Source organism: Dendropsophus ebraccatus, chromosome 11 (genome assembly GCF_027789765.1).
Source record: "Dendropsophus ebraccatus isolate aDenEbr1 chromosome 11, aDenEbr1.pat, whole genome shotgun sequence".
Taxonomy (NCBI): Eukaryota; Metazoa; Chordata; class Amphibia; order Anura; family Hylidae; genus Dendropsophus; species Dendropsophus ebraccatus.
Window position 1 is genome coordinate 24,592,529 of NC_091464.1, and position 16,896 is coordinate 24,609,424.

The window sequence follows — 16,896 nt, forward strand, 5'->3', positions numbered from 1 at the left end:
TGGGCACCGGACAGAAAAAGTCCTTCATTATGTAATACTCTGGGAATGATGACTAATATGACTACTATCGTATTTACAGTGCATCTGCTGTTCTTTAAAGTCCGGCGAAAATTTTTATTAAAGCATTGTATTGCCCCCCAAAAGTTATACAAATCACCAGTATACTCTTATTAACCCCTTAGCGACCCATGACGTATCTGATACGTCATGGTGCCGCTCGGGGTGTTCAGAGTGGGGTCCCGCCGGGACCGCGCTCTGAACGGCGCTGATCCCGGCTGACACGTGCAGCCGGGCAGTGCCTCTATTAGCCGGCGCGGGTCCCGTTGCCGCGCCGGCTAATTAAGCCTCTAAGTGCAGCTGTCAAACCTGACAGCTGCACTTAGAGGCACTGCGCCGCACGTCCCTGGTGTCTAGTGGGACGGATCTCCCCCCCCCGCGATGCGATCGCGGGGGGGAGATCCGTTGTTCTGCCCGTGCCGGGCCTCAGCGTCGGAATGACGCTGATCCCGGCTCGGCAATAGATTGCTATGGCCTGCAGCAGGCCATAGTAATCTATGACCGATCTAATCGATCTTTGCTGTGTATATACACAGCATTGATCTCTATGAGAGATCAGTGCTGTCTATATACAAGTCCCCCAGGGGGGCTTCTAGTTACAGTAAAAAAAAAAAGTAAAAAAGTGTTTTTATTAATAAAAAATCCCCTCCCCTAATAAAAGTCCAAATCACCCCCCTTTTCCAATTTTATAAATATAAATTAATAAATAAATAAACATATTTAGTATCGCCGCGCGCGTAATCGCCCGAACTATTAATTAGTCACATTCCTGATCTCGCACGGTAAACGGCGTCAGCGCAAAAGAAATTCCAAAGTGCAAAATTGCGCATTTTTGGTCGCATTAAATCCAGAAAAAAATTAATAAAAAACTATCAAAAAGTCGTATATGCGCAATCAAGGTACCGATAGAAAGAACACATCATGGTGCAAAAACTGACACCTCACACAGCCCCATAGCCTGGGAATGGAGCGATTTTAAGGAACGTATATTTGTTAACAATGGTTTGAATTTTTTACAGGCCATCCGATACAATATAAGTTATACGTGTTATATATCATAGTAATCGTAACGACTTGAGGAACATGCATAACAAGTCAGTTTTACCATAGGACGGACGGCGTAAATGCAAAACTCCCCGAAATCAAAACAAATTCGTTTTTTTTTTCAATTTGACAGCGCAAATGATTTTTTTCCGGTTTCGCAGCATATGTTATGGAAAAATAATGCCTGTCATTGCAAAGTACAATTGGTTTCGCAAAAAATAAGCGCTCATATACGTCTCTAGGTGAAAAAATGCAAGCTCTATGGACTTTTAAACTTAAAATGGAATAAGCAAAAGCGCAAAAAACGAAAATAGGCTTTGACCTTAAGGGGTTAAGGGAAATGCACATAAAGTGCTTTTTTCCCTGCAATTACTACTGCATCAAGGCTTCACTTCCTGAATAACATGATGATGTCACTTCCTGGATAACATGGTGATGTCACTTCCTGGATAAAATGGTGATGTCACGACCCGACTCCCAGAGCTGTGCGGGCTGTGGCTGCTGAAGAGGATAATGGCAGGGGGACACTGAGGGACACAGGGCACTGAGCATCCCTCTGCCATCATCCTCTCCAGCAGCCACAGCCCGCACAGCTCTGGGAGTCGGGTCAGGACATCACCATGTTATCCAGGAAGTGACATCCCCATGTTATCCAGGAAGTGACATCACCATGTTATCCAGGAAGTGACATCACCATGTTATCCAGGAAGGGACATCACCATGTTATCCAGGAAGTGACATCCCCATGTTATCCAGGAAGTGAAGCCTTGATGCAGTAGTTGTGCTGGGAAAAAAGCACTTTATGTGCATTTCCCATAATAAGTGTATATTGGTGATTTGTATTACTTTTGGGGGGGAAATACAATACTTTAATAAAAAATTTTGCCGAACTTCTCCTTTAACCCCTTAACGACACAGGGCATATATTTACACCCTGTGGTCGCCTTGGGGATTTCAGAGGGGGGCCGCCCGGCGACCCTGCTCTGAACCTCCGCGATCCAGGGTGCCACATGTAGCCCGGGACTGCAGCTATTAGCGGGCATGGTCCGATCGCAGTGCCCGCTAATCAAGCAATCAGATGCAGCTGTCAAAGTTGACAGCTATATCTGATTGCTTGCTGTCCCTCATACCTAGTGGTCAAGTGGGGTGGCTCGCCCCCCGAGACATTGTCCCGAAGGAGCGATCCACACATCCTCTTCCGGGCCAGGGTCTGCGCTGTAATGGCGCTGATCCCGGCTCGGCACTCGGTTGTTTTCAGCTGCAGCAGCCGAAAGCAATCGAGTGCCTATCTCATTGATCTATGCTGTATAACTCTACAGCATAGATCTCAATGAGAGATCAGTGTGCATATACTAGAAGTCCCCCAGGGGGGCTTGTAGTATATGAAATAAATAAATATATAAAGTGTCATTATTGATTTTAAAAAAAAAACCTCCTCTAATAAAAGTCCAAATCCCCCTCCTTTTCCCATGTTATGAAAAATAAATAAAGAAATAAATAAACATGTTTGTTATTGCCGCGTGCGTAATCGACCAAATTATTAATTTATTTCATTCCTGTTCTCGCACGGCAAACAGCGTAAGCGCAAAAAATCCCAAAATGGAAAATTTGCGCATTTTTAGTCGCAGCAAACACTGAAAAATTGTAATAAAAAGTGATCAAAAAGTCGCACATGCGCAATCAAGGTACCGATAGAAAGAACACATCATGGCGCAAAAAATGACAAATAACACAGCCCCATAGACCAAAGGATAAAAGCGTTACAAGCCTGGGAATAGAGTGGTTTTAAGGAACATATTTATGTTAAAAATAGTTTGGGTTTTTTACCAGCCATCACATAATATAAAAGTTATACATGTTACATATCTTTGTAATCGTAACCACTTGAGGAACATATATAACAAGTCAGTTTTACCCCAGGGCGAACGTCGTAAAAACAAATACCCCACAAATAAACAAAATGCAGGGGGGGGGGGGGGGGTTCAATTTCACCACACATTTATTTTATTTTTCTGGTTTTGCAGTGTTTTTTATGAAAAAAATTCAGCCTGTCATTGCAAAGAACAATTTGTGGTGCAAAAAATAAGGGCTCATGTGGGTTTCTAGGTGAAAAATTGCAACTGCTATGGCCTTTTAAGCACAAGGGAAAAAAAACGGAAGTGCAAAAATCGAAATTGGCTCTCTCTTTAAGGGGTTAAGGGTCATTTCACACTGGCAGATTATTGGTAGAGATGAGCGAACTTCTCGGACTTTTGGTCCGAAAGCAATTCGCTCTCTCGTCATGCCTTTGATCCCGGCCGCATACTTGCGCTCACGGGAATATGCGGCCAGGATATTCCAGGGAATCCCTGTTGAATTCCCTGGAATATCCTGGCCGCATATTTGCGGGAGCGCAAGTGTGCGGCCGGGATCAAAGGCATGACGAGAGCGCCAATGCCCTCGGACCAAAAGTCCGCCGGTCTGCTCATCTTTAATTATTGGCAGACAGGAAACCTCACTGAAAATTATCATTCAGCAATTGATTGTGCTGGCTGGCCTCACGATCGGTTGAGCGATCCAAGGGCTCTGCAAATTAGAGACAGTCTCACTGACCTTTAGTTACGATCAGTGTTACAGTTTTTCTGAAAACTTTCCCTACAATTTCTTCTCACGAGATTCTACTAATGTTCAAACGCCTTATATTATTTAAAGGGTAACTCCAGCATTTGTATTATTTCCAGTCTGACACAGTGAACTCTGCTGCCACCTCTGTCCTTGACAGTTATTGTGCAGAGCAGATAGCATAGAAACCTCTCCTGTTTTGGACAGTTCCTGCCACAGACAGAGGTGGCAGCAGAGAGCGCCGTGTCAGACTGGAAAGAATATACCACTTTCCACAGGACATACAGCAGCTGATTTAAGATTTTTAAAAGTAAATTTTAAATTTATATAACTCTCTGACACCAGTTGATTTTGAAAAAAAGTACCCTTTTAGTACACATCACATTTTAACAAACTTCTGGCATGTCATAGTGAGACCCCCAATGATCACTAAAATTAAGGGGCAGAAGTGTTTGGCTACACAGCTACACATGCTATTTTATCTCCACTCTGCATTATTTGGAAAAATAATACAAGTGTTATATAAATTTACACTGCAGGTCTATGAGACTTCAGGCAACTCCATATACCGGTTGCATCAGCTCCCCAATGTGCGCAGAGCGGAGATGAAGGGGTCCTGTGCGTGCAGCCGAGTGCTCCTGCCCCTTCATTTTAGCATGTCAGAAGTTTGTTGAATTAATGGTCATAGAGACATGTAAAAAGTTTTGATCAGTCTGGGCCTGATGGTTCAGACCCGCACTGATTGGGAGAACGAGCCACGAAAGGACGCTCTGCGTAGGAAAAAATAGGCTCATAATGCAAGTTTATGGACACTAACTTTTTTTTTTTTCTTACACAGATCTGCAGCATGGTCCTCTCCCCGCTCATTCTCTATCCTGATCGGTACAGGTCTGAACACTGTCAGAAGTTTTTTATTATGACAGGTACACTTTAAAGCGAATGTACCACTTGGCCTACAGAAAACATTTTTCACATCACCTGGTTGGCGCCGCCAAGTACTTTGCTGCGTTGCAATCCGTTTTTCAAACCGTCAACCAGTTATCACCATCTGCGCCGGTTTCTCCATCTGCAATTAGGCCCAGTCTGGGCACTGGAGGCGGGCCTAGCGTACCAATATCAGTAAACAGGGGAAGCTGGACCCGCCTCCAGTGCACCAAGCGGACGCAGATGGAGGAAAGAGCTCAGATAGTGGGAACCAGGTGGCGATTTGAAAAATTTGCTTTAAAGAAACATACCATAGTTGGAATTCAGGAATATCCCATTCCTTATAAATTATTATAAGAAATAAGAAAAGGTTTTATAGAAAAACATGATAGAATATGCTGATATTTCTATACACCCCAAATACAGGATTGTGGAGAGGTGGAGGCTGTCCATTTAGTTTTATGCAGCACATGGGGGAAGGGAAGCTAAATGCATGAAAATGGAGGGAAAAGTAAGTTTATGTTGGCACCAGGCTGTGTAATAGTTATCAGGAACTGTACAATAACCCATGTAACCTGCTGCACTATTACAGCTCTGGGGGTCGTGCTTCCTACAGCTCCTCTGTTTTTTCTCATAACAAAAATTATTGACATACTCAGTAAAACTGTGTTTTGCAAAGCTCAGAGAGCAGGTAATCTCCCTCTCAAATAAGATACAAAGCTGTGACCATGTACTTTGCAGTGTCTATGGATAAAGATATTGGACAACAGGGAGGGGCTTGTCCCAAAGTGTTCCAAAATGTCTTGTATGCTCAAAGACTAAGGAGCACATTTATCATTTTCTTTGCATCATTATTTTGGCTAATTTAGTGCTTTTGCCCACAGCGTAAAATTTTAAGCAACATTTTATCAAGACATTTGCGCTCTCTTTTATGGTGCGTTCACACCTACAGGATCTGCAGCTGATTTTCTGCAGCAGATTTCAGTTAAATAACTGAACACAGCATCTTGATGCTGTGTTCAGTTATTTAACTGAAATCTGCTGCAGAAAATCAGCTGCAGATCCTGTAGGTGTGAACGCACCCTTAACAGTTTATGCTGGCTGCGCCTTTCTTTTTTTTTTTTTTTTTTTTTTTTTTTTTTTTGCTCGAGGGGACCTAGTGTCATGTCAGCTCCTTTATTAGCCAAATTTATCATGTGTGATATTTTTTTTTTGTTTTTGTGCAAAAAATTGTGCAGCAATATTCCACCTCTACCCTGGCGTAGGCCTTTTTATCCAATTTTTCTTAGCCAAAAAATTCACTCATCCACTAGAATGGCAGATAGAGAAGTGTGGTCTTATTTTCATAGCTCCAGAATCTATTTTATGTTTATCCTAGCGCTTGCACCCTTCTTACACATATCACTGAATACCTGGAAATGATGAGTGGCGGAAATATTTATTATACCAACCTAGAGGTGTACCATGGCTGCATGTGTACATGTGTAGACACAGATTCCCTCCTGTCTTTATTATTTAATTTAGAGAAGGACGGGTATTTGTAGATTCCTGCCCGGTATCAGGGAAACATCTCTTGATTCCTAGGAAATAGTCTAGGATGAAGTTCACAGGAATGTGATGCTCACTCCACAAGAGCTGGCGTGCCCGAAGCAATCCCAGGGTTTAAAGCCTTGAAGTAGAGAAATCAGGTGCTGTAAGCTGAACTCCAACTCACTCAATTTCCTCTCATTGGTATAAGAGAAGGTTGGCAAGAGAAGGAGGGCTATGTTAAAGTGTCACTGTCGTAAATTATTTTTTTTTTTTGCAGAAATCAATAGTCCAGGCGATTTTAAGAAACTTTGTAATTGGGTTTATTAGCCAAAAAATGCATTTTTATCATGAAAAAGCAGTTTGAAGCTCTCCCCCCTGTCTTCATTGTTCTCCTATGGAGAGAGCTAAATAAAACACCAAAACAGGACAACAAAGAGTTAATCTACAAATACCTCACCCTCTATCTCCTCTGACAGTCACCACTGACCTGTCTGAGCTCTGATTACAGCTGTCACCCAGCTCTGTGCCTGTAATCCTCTGTTATCTGCTTTCTGCTGTCAGCTGCTATATCACATAGATTTATTGTAAATGACTAGAGGCAGATACTCAAAGTTGTTCTTTTATTCTAACCTATTTAAATTTTCTAACTGTAATTATTTTTATTTCAGATTTGTCTTTCAGTTGGTTTAAAAAGTCATCGTCTGCCAACCGTGTATCGCTCTGTATAAAAGGTTAGCAGTGAGTGGCTGGTGAATGTATATAGAGGTAAAATAAGTTTTACTTACCTCTCCACGCTCCCCAGTGTCCTCCTGCCTGATCCCTGCTCACCACAGCCATTGATGAAGCTTCCGAAGCCATCCAAAGTGACGGGCCGCTCAGCCAATCATTTGCTTTGCCACTGTCCGGTCACGGTCGGGCATTGGCTAAGCGGCCTGTCACTTAACAGATGAATTCAGAAGCTTCAGCGGTGGCTGTGGTGAGCGGGAAGAAGCCAGGAGGACTCAGAGGAGTGTGGAGAAGTAAGTAAAACTTTATTATTTTCTATAAGTGAGAGCCGATCTAGCAGATTGGTGCTCATTTACAGCAAATGTCCGGCCGTGTAATACAGCCCTACGTCGGCCACTTCATTCACTTTCAATAGGACTGACAGAGATATATGAGTAGAGCCCTTCTCTCTCAGTCCCATAGGCAGTGACTGCAGCAATGGTCACAGGGGCACACTATGACTCCATACTCAAGAGGCAGCGCTAGTAAATTGTTCTTTCATGGTAATCACAGAGCTTGCACCCTTCCTACTAGAGATGAGCGAAGCAGCTGGAAATTTGTTTTGCGAGCCTTGCAAATTTTCGGTCAAACGTGTTAAGATTCGCAAATTGTATCTTTAAAAATTTCATTGGGATTATTACAGGGGATTATTACAGAAGGGCAAATTTGTTAAAGCATGTTGTTGTAAAAGTGTCAAAAATCGAAAAATCACAATTTTAAAAAAATGTCAATCAGCCAGTCACTCATCCAATATCCACCATTCCTCTCCTCTCTGTCCCTATATCCCCCTGTTAGTCTCTCCCTGCTCTGCTGTAACTGCCTGCTGCCATCCTGCTCTCTCCTCCACACACAGCCGACTGGCCGCCTCCATTACCGAACCTCCTTATATAGAGGGTGAGAGGGAGGTGCTGACATTACAGAGGGGCCTGCAGCTGATTGAACCGGCACTAGGGATTATGGTTACTGCCTTTTTTCCACCCAGTGATGCTCCAGACAGCATGTGTGGCCGCCATTTTGTTTTTTTGCTAATTTTCTTAACAATCGGCTGGAATTCACTTTGTAGAACTAAGCAAATTGACAGCCCGATTCATAGCGAATTTGGATTCGCTAGATTCACTTTGCTCATCTCTACTTTCTACATATATGTTTGAATACCTGGAACTCTTGAGTGGCAGAAGTATTTACTATACCAGCCTAGAAAGCCTCAGGCATACCACGGCAGCACGTGTACGTGTGTAGACACAGATTCCCTCCCCTGTTTATCGTTTCATTTGGACGAGGTCGGGTATTTGTAGATTCTTGCCCAGTATCAGGGAAACATCTCATTACAAAATCTCACATGTTCACTTACATTGTTAAAAAAAATTCCAGAAAGCTTAACAAAAACACAAAGTTATTTATAGAAAGGAAATTGTCTGCGGGATAATATTGCATAATCACCTTGTTGATCCTAAATCCTTGAAGTAAATCTGTCTCCCCTTAACAAGAGTACGTTGCTGGTACATAACATAGTGGCTGGTATGTGCAGAGCCCTGCATGTTGCTCATTGTACAGGGAGCGGGCAGAGGCAGGGACACAGAACTTAGAGACGCTGCAGTCCTAGAGCACCCTGGGTCATGCCCTGGTAAAATTTAAAATGGTGTTACACACACTTGCTGGTGTGCGTGACAGATTCACTTTAAGGCTATGTTCACACATAGTGAACATCCGGCCGTTCCGTGACCCCGGCCGGGCCATGGAATGGCCGGTCTCTGCCTGGATCATCGCGGCTGGTACTTAAGTACCGGTCGGATGACCTGTCTGGCCGCAGAGCTCTGATGCCGGCGCATCAGCGCGCGCCCGCATCAGAGCTTCCCCCTGCACACTATGGAGCGAGCGACCGGAGCCGCTCGCTTCATAGTGTGAACTGACAGGGTTTCCTACGGCCGCAATTCAATGACATGTCAGTTATTTGCGGGGCTGCACGGGATCCCGGCCGGAGCGTATACGATGGTGATTCATCCATCGTCGTCCTGTTCTAGATGTGGTGTTCATGAGGCAAACGATATACACTTACTATGGGAATGTAGGGTGATCCAGGAGTATTGGGGTAAGATAGTAGACAAAATTAAAGACAGGACAAATGTGGTTTTCCAATACAATCCTCTTGTTCTGATTTTGGGTTGTACCATCTATATTTCTGAACATCAGCCACTCATCGCCAAATTATTGCTCATAGCTAGGACTGTCTCGATACTGGATTAAAACAGATATGCCCCCCATAAGAGAGTGGGAACATTTGGTGGTCCCAATGCTTGTATGTTAACTCTTGTTATTTTATGGAAAAATTTAATAAAGAGAGATTATATTTAAAACCAATGAATAGATGTGGAGAGTAGAGATGAGCGAACCTCAACAATTTTATTACCGGACAGCTGAAGAAGTTGGATGCAGCCCTAGAGCGTCCTGAAACACATGGAGTCCTTAGGGCTGTATCCAACTTCTTCAGCTGTCCGGTAATCAAGTGCTGCATGTATGGGTTCTGACGGACTCCAGCATGCGCTAGGTTCACTTATCTCTAGTAGGGAAGTTTTTCGAAGTCATCAGCCATGCTTCTCTAATCCTGTAAAACCAGAAGTCAAACCGTTGTTTAGCTATAGAAGAAACAGATACAGCATTGGATTTTCAGATAAAACCTATCAATACAATGGTACTGCAGTGGTGCATTTGATTTTTTTCTAGATCTACCATTATATGAATAAGTCTGAGATAAATCAAGAAGATTGCACTTCATCAGAGGATGGAGTGCAGTCGGATGTCTGGTCAGTCCGTTGGGGCGTTGGGGATGTTTCAGGGTTGTTTGCCGCATTATGGATATGAGCAGGAATGGTTTATTTTGCCCATTATTTATCTATGCCACCTACATGCTTACCACATATGGGAACTATTTCACGTTCTTCCTCTTCTTTCCAGAGAATAAATATAAAATCTCAATACGTTCAGGCTGGAAAAAGCACTTTTTTATTTTGAACCTTTAATTGTAGGTTTGGAGGCGGTGTGGCTGAAGGTGTGGGATATTTGGTTTTGGGTGTTTTTAAGACATACTTGTTGCAGCGGTGACGTTCTAGATGATGTAGGCTACATTTACTTCTGCCTGCCATTGGCCATGTGTGGCAGATTGATATAATACATACTGAGCTGAAGACGTAACAGAAAACGATTATTATAAACGTTACTCATACTTCAACCTTTCCAGTACTAGGTCCTGTTCACATCACATTTCAGAGCATCTCTTGGGCTCTATGTTGAAAAAATTTCAAAATGGGATGCCAACATGCAGCTCAACGTGAATCCGAGTGATCATTCCGCCCCTGCTCACGGCCAAGCGCATCTCTGCCCGTGTCAAAGACCCCATTCTATGGTTGGGCGGATTCCGCTGTCTGTCCAAAAAGGAACCTGTTCATTCTTTGGACGGATGGCAAAATCCGCCCAACCATAGAATGGAGTCTGTGGCATGGGCAGAGATGCGCGTGGCCGTGAGAAGTGGCGAGCTATGGAATCCGCGGCAGGTGATCTGCCTGGATTCCTCAATGTGGGTAAACATACCCTTAGTCCATTTCCCAAACATATCCCCTGTCTGTTTGGGACTCAAAAAGTAGTCGACCTCAATATTTAACAGTATTCTTGTTCATTCACAGTAAATATCTTGAAACTGGTGGAAAATTGTAGAAAAGTAGAAGCTTTATTAGAGGATTGCAGAATAATAATAATAGTTATATGTATAGTATATAGTATATGTATAGTATATACATAGTATTATGCATGACTATTAGTAATGGTTATATGTATAGTATATAGTATATGTATAGTATATGCATAGTATTATGCATGACTATTAGTAATGGTTATATGTATAGTATATAGTATATGTATAGTATATACATAGTATTATGCATGACTATTAGTAATGGTTATATGTATAGTATTATTTGTACAGCACCAACAGGTTCTGCAGCGCAGAACTATACGCAGTATTGAAGTTTTATATACATACACCTGGACAACCTCTGTAAGCTTCTACTACTGTTTCTAGTCCTGGTTTGGTTTGTCCATACACCTTCAATAGCTGTTTTGGCCAACAGCTATTATCCCCCACCCCCCTTTATACTGTACATGCTGCTCCAGTCAGACAGTCATGCATGTGTTTTTAATAGAGAGGGAAGTGATTGCCAGACACCAATGGAAGTGGTTTATCCCTAGGGAGGACAAAACATGCTCGATCCTTCATCTGCCTGGGGAGAGTTGGGAGGACCCCATACCTATTAGCTAGTTGGCCACTCCTGCCAAAACCAGCAGGTTGGGCTGACTTTTCTCCAGTATATATGGAGGCATTTATAGGTAATGGAGTTCCCACAGATAAGCTGAATTGTGTGTCTAAATGACCCGCCCAGGAGCTTTATTCATCTTTAATTATAGCAATAATCTACACAAGCGAGGAGGAAAGGAAACTTCCTTAGGCTCCCTTTCCATATACAGTGACTTTTCAGCATTTTATGTGGGAGTTTTTTTTTTGCCAGTAAAAATGGCAAGAATTTTATTCAATATATATATATATATATATATATATATAGAGTATATTTATATATATACTGTATATATATATATATATATATATGTATATATATATATATATATATGTATATACATATATTTTTTTTTTTTAATTTTTTTTTTCGTGTGTGTGGTTTTTTTGGTGTTTATTCAGGTGGTTTTCAAATTACTTTTAATTACTTACAAAAGGTCACACTTGGCCTAGAATAAAATAGCATGAGCCAAAAGGCGGCAATTGTTTGTAATGCATATTATATTTTAATATTGGATTTTAGCAATTATAGGCAGCAGTGTTTTTGCAAAAAACAAAACTCTGCACAAAACCATGCTGCAGATTTATTTTTTTTGCTACAGAGGATCAACAGCATTTCTTGCTGCATGTGGCCATACCCTTAGGCCATGTTCCCACTCTGAAAGAGACCGGCCGTTCCGTGACCTGGCGGATAATCTTTACCGCCACTGAATTTGGATGCGGCACATTAATGTGATTCCGCATCAGTGCATACTATGTGCATACACTCCGGTCGGGATTCCTTAGAAGGTACCGCTACGTAAGTTTGGTAGTAATCACAGCCGTTGTTACAACGGCCATGATTATAACGAAACTTACGCAGTGGGAACATGGCCTTATAGTGAAAAGTGACATTGTAGATGAATGTCAGGAAATAAAACTATTCCATCGTGATTTATGATTGTGAAATACATAGTGGTAACCCTTTATCATAGTCCTTGTCTAGTCACCTGTACGTCAGGTGAAATGAGAAATTTCTGTAGAACATTGCCTGTCTTTACCACAGAACTTATTCACGGGGTGGTTTGTCTAAATTTAAAATTCCTGCATTCTTCTGCAGTGGGTGTAAGGATATGAGCACATACAGCCATTTTTAGGCTAAAAAAATGTCTGACAGGTTTAGTCATTTTTAACCCTTTTGGTTTTTGGGGCAGTTTTTGGTCCTATGTTTTTAAGCATTTTTTTGGCTATTTATTTGGTCTCAGATGTTTTTGCGCCATTTTACACCTGAAAATCATCCATAAAAACTGGCCATGCATGCATATTGTTTTAAAGGGGGAAAAAATTAAAAATCCACTGCAGGCAAGGGGGTGCTGGAACATAATAAAGAAGCTAATACTTACTCATCCTGTGCCCCTGCACAGCGCTGCATAAAAGGCTCAGTGATCGCGGCCAGGCTCCTAAATCTCCCACTCCTGCAATGCCATGACCCTACTCGGGCACCCCTGCAGTCACTGACTGGCTGAGCAGGCCCTTCCCGTTGGGTCGTTACGACAACAGAACTTGGGAGAAACTGGGGCTTGGCGGTGGTCAGTGATCCTGTGGCATGGCTCTGCTGGGGCATAGGAACAGGTGAGTATAACTCCCACACCCCACAGCATACAGTGGATTTTCTTTTTTGGCTGGAGTTCCCATTTAAGGCTGGGTTCACACTACGTATATTTCAGTCAGTATATGTATATTTCAGTCAGTATTGCAACCAAAACCAGGAGTGGATTAAAAACACAGAAAGGATCTGTTCACACAATGTTGAAATTGAGTGGATGGCCGCCATTTAATTGCAAATATTTGCTGTTATTTTAAAACAACGGCTGTTATATTGAAATAATGGCCGTTATTTACTGTTATATGGCGGCCATCCACTCAATTTCAACTTTGTGTGAACAGATCCTTTCTGTGTTTTTAATCCACTCCTGGTTTTGGTTGCAATACTGACTGAAATATACGTAGTGTGAACCCAGCCCCAAGGTGCAGTTCCCTTCACAGTGGTAGGCTAAAAAAAAAAACAAAAAACATTTTCCATGAAAAAAAAATGATAAAGAACCTTAGTCACTTTGCTTGCAGTAGGGGTCCTATGGGTCCAAACCCTGCAGATCATATTGTCATTGCACATCCTAGTGATATGCTATAAAAATGTAAGAGAGTGTGCCCTTTAAATCTGATCAATATCTACTGTGTTTATTAGAATCCCCCCTTCTTGACAGATGTCTCTATTGCAAGACACTCTTATAAATCTAACACAAGGTCTGCTTCACTTTGGTCCAAATCTGTCTTTGATATATTGATAAGTGTGTGACTAACACGACACTACACCCCTGCCACTCCTATGTCTAAGGTTTTGTTAGATGTCTAAAAATGTCATTGTCATAGCTTATTAATAAATATGGTGTATTGCACCTGCCGCAGTGGTAAGGACCCTCTTACTCCACTCTTTGTTCTATGAACCAGGTGATAACCCTGTCTATACAAACCAGTAGGAGTTTATTGTTCAGTATTTAATTTACACAAGGGGGGCAATTTATCAAACATGGTGTAAAGTGAAACTGGCTCAGTTGCCCCTAGCAACCAATCAGATTCCACCTTTCATTTTCTATAGAACCTGTCATGAATGAAAGGTGGAATCTGATTGGTTGCTAGGGGCAACTGAGCCAATTCTACTTTACACCAGTTTGATAAATGTCCCCCATTATATTTTGTCAACCTTTTGAAACGCTTATGCGATATATCAAACATGGTGTAAAGTAGAATTGGCTCAGTTGCCCCTAGCAACCAATCAGATTCCACCTTTCATACCTACCTGAGTCTCCTGCTGCTCCAACTGTAACGCCATCCGCTCCCCCATAGTTGCAGGAGCAGTGGGGGACCCTGGTAGGTATGCATGCCTGTTCTTACTGTAGGGATATAAGGCATCACAATGCGGCACAGTCAAGCACACAATGGTAGTAAAGGTGCATCACTTGGCAAAATGTCTAAAACTAAGTCTCATATGAAGAGAACCAGGGTGTGGATGTGAAAAGTTTAATCATGAGCAACATGTCTGAGCACAACTTACAATCGTGAGTTAAATATAAGCAACTGGTGACCTCAAAGAGGCAAAGGGAAATTAGATATATGTATAATACATGGGGTGTGGCCATGAGAAAAGCTGCACACACCTAACTTAAAATCTTATGACGAATCCTCCAATTATACTATGATTTATGTACAAGAGAATACATGTCTATTGTGTTAAAAAAGAATGGACTATATGCATAATGTAAAGTATCCCCTATAAGAGCTGAAAATAGCTATAGAAAATCATTATAGTAAATTGCACCTTTTGTAGGTATCTTATAAGGGATGTATGAGATTAAAATAAATGTCAACTTTTTACACCAGAGCATTGTTATCATTGGGTTCTATGTGGCATTGCAGCTCAGCCCCATTCAACTGAACTGTAGACTCCTTACTGTAAGCCCTTTTATTGCTAGGAGATTCCCACAGTCACTCTATTATAAAGTAGTTTGCAGAAAGCTTCCATGCTCCCACTAGTGGCAGTCAACATTATATATATGCCTGCGATGGAGAACATTTTTTCTACAGGTAATTCAAGCAAAAGCAGCACATCCTCAGCTAGTCAGTACTGCTAAACTGGCTGTATCAACAATATATGGCCTGAGTGCTAGGATATGTTTGCCACTCAGTGACCTCTAGTAAAATATCAAACGATATGACATCACAGTAATGTACTTCCAATAAAAATAAAACCGAGAACCATTTCTGGAGCTTCCCTTTGTAGTCACCTTTCCTTTTTATTCTAACTTTAAATTTACCTTACCCAGCAGGAACCTAAAATCCAGGACCAGACTAGTCAGAAATTAGTTACGTAAAATGGCCTTAAACTGAGCTGGATGCTACGTTGGCTAGCTACAATGTGATTTGGTTTAGCCTCTATAATATGTAATGCTATGTAATTATTGTTGACCAATAATCAGGGCTGGATCAATATAGAAGATTCTTGAGCACAGCAATGTTATATATGTTGTGACTAACTTAAAGGGTTTATCAAGGTATACAACGGCAACAGGACGTTTCGGCCTCAAGCCTTCCTCAACTGACAGTTGAGGAAGGCTTGACGCTGAAACGTCCTGTTGCCGTTGTATACCTTGATGAATTTTTTTCTACAATAAAATTTATGAAGCATGATATGGTGAGTGCCGAGAATGAACTTTTATAATACTATGGGAATTTTTTCTTACAAGGAGCACCACCCTTGACACAAACATGCCGCCTAAAAAGACTATTTTTTACTAACGTAAAGGGAACCTATCAGCAGGTTTGTACATACCTGTACTTGCACTGGCAGAGCTGCAGATCCTGGATTCAGAGTTCTTTTTGTCCCCCTTGGTGCCATTTTTGATTAATTAGATATAAAGCAAATATGGTAATTATTGCGTTTGGTTCCTCTTCCCACCAGCTCATACTTCCCATCCCACTGGCTACTTATTCATAGATGAATATGATGAATACACATAAATAGGAGGGGGATGTGGCCAGCTGGTGGGCGGAATGGTGCACTGAGAGGCCAAGGAACGTCCCCAGTGCACCTAACGCGATAAATACCACATTTGCTGTAGACCTTATTATTCAAAAGTGGCGTCTCAAGGGACAAAAAGAAAACCGGCACCGGGATCTACAGCTCTGCCGCTCTGCCGTTTTTAGCATGCTCAATCCAAACAACAGCCTTTCTTTTCATAGAGAAATGTGTTGTATTGAAGTCAGTGCAAACAACGGCCATTTACACAATGATAGGGCTGTTAAAATAATTTACTTGTCAATTATTTCCGGCCATTGTGCATTGTTTTCAATGCAACTTTCTGTATAACAGTGGCCGTTGTTTGACATTCAATACAACGGCCATTGTTTTTGAGTGTCGAACAACGACCATTGTCTGTACATTGTGTAAACAAAGCCTAGTAGTGAAGTAAGAGTAGCATAATCCCTCTTCTACCCTATATTTTAACATTTGTAATGTTCGAAGTAGTATGACATTTTTTTATAAGTAGTGTTTGGAGAGATATCACCGGCACTACTCCTTAACATATAATAGTGATTATGCCGCTGGACGTATTGTGGACTAATGCAGATTCAGGACGGGGGTGCTCCTCATAAATGCACTTATACGTCATTGCACAGTTCCATATAGAGAAGAAAAGCCAAGGGCACTCACCCGTCAGTATTACTGACGGGTGAGTGCCCTTGGCTTTTCTTCTCTATATAGAACATTTTTTTATAACTTGCTTTTGGCAGTTTTTGGAAAGCACTTGAGGGTACTGGAAGGTGGAGGCCCCTAGGTAGTGAAGGGCCCATAGATACACATCCCTTTTCTTTATCACATAATTCAGCCTTGTTGTTTTCTGGGTAGTTGAAGAAGAATAGTAACAATACATGTCGGTATGGTGCCCTTATGCCACTTGGGTCAGGTTCCGGACATGCAAAGGCCTTGTGTTGCACCCACTGTTGTACAATTTTTACATCTGTTGTTTAGAAGGAATAATATATAGACCCAGGATGAGGAGGTGAAAACTGCTGACATGATTGATCCTTGGCAGAAA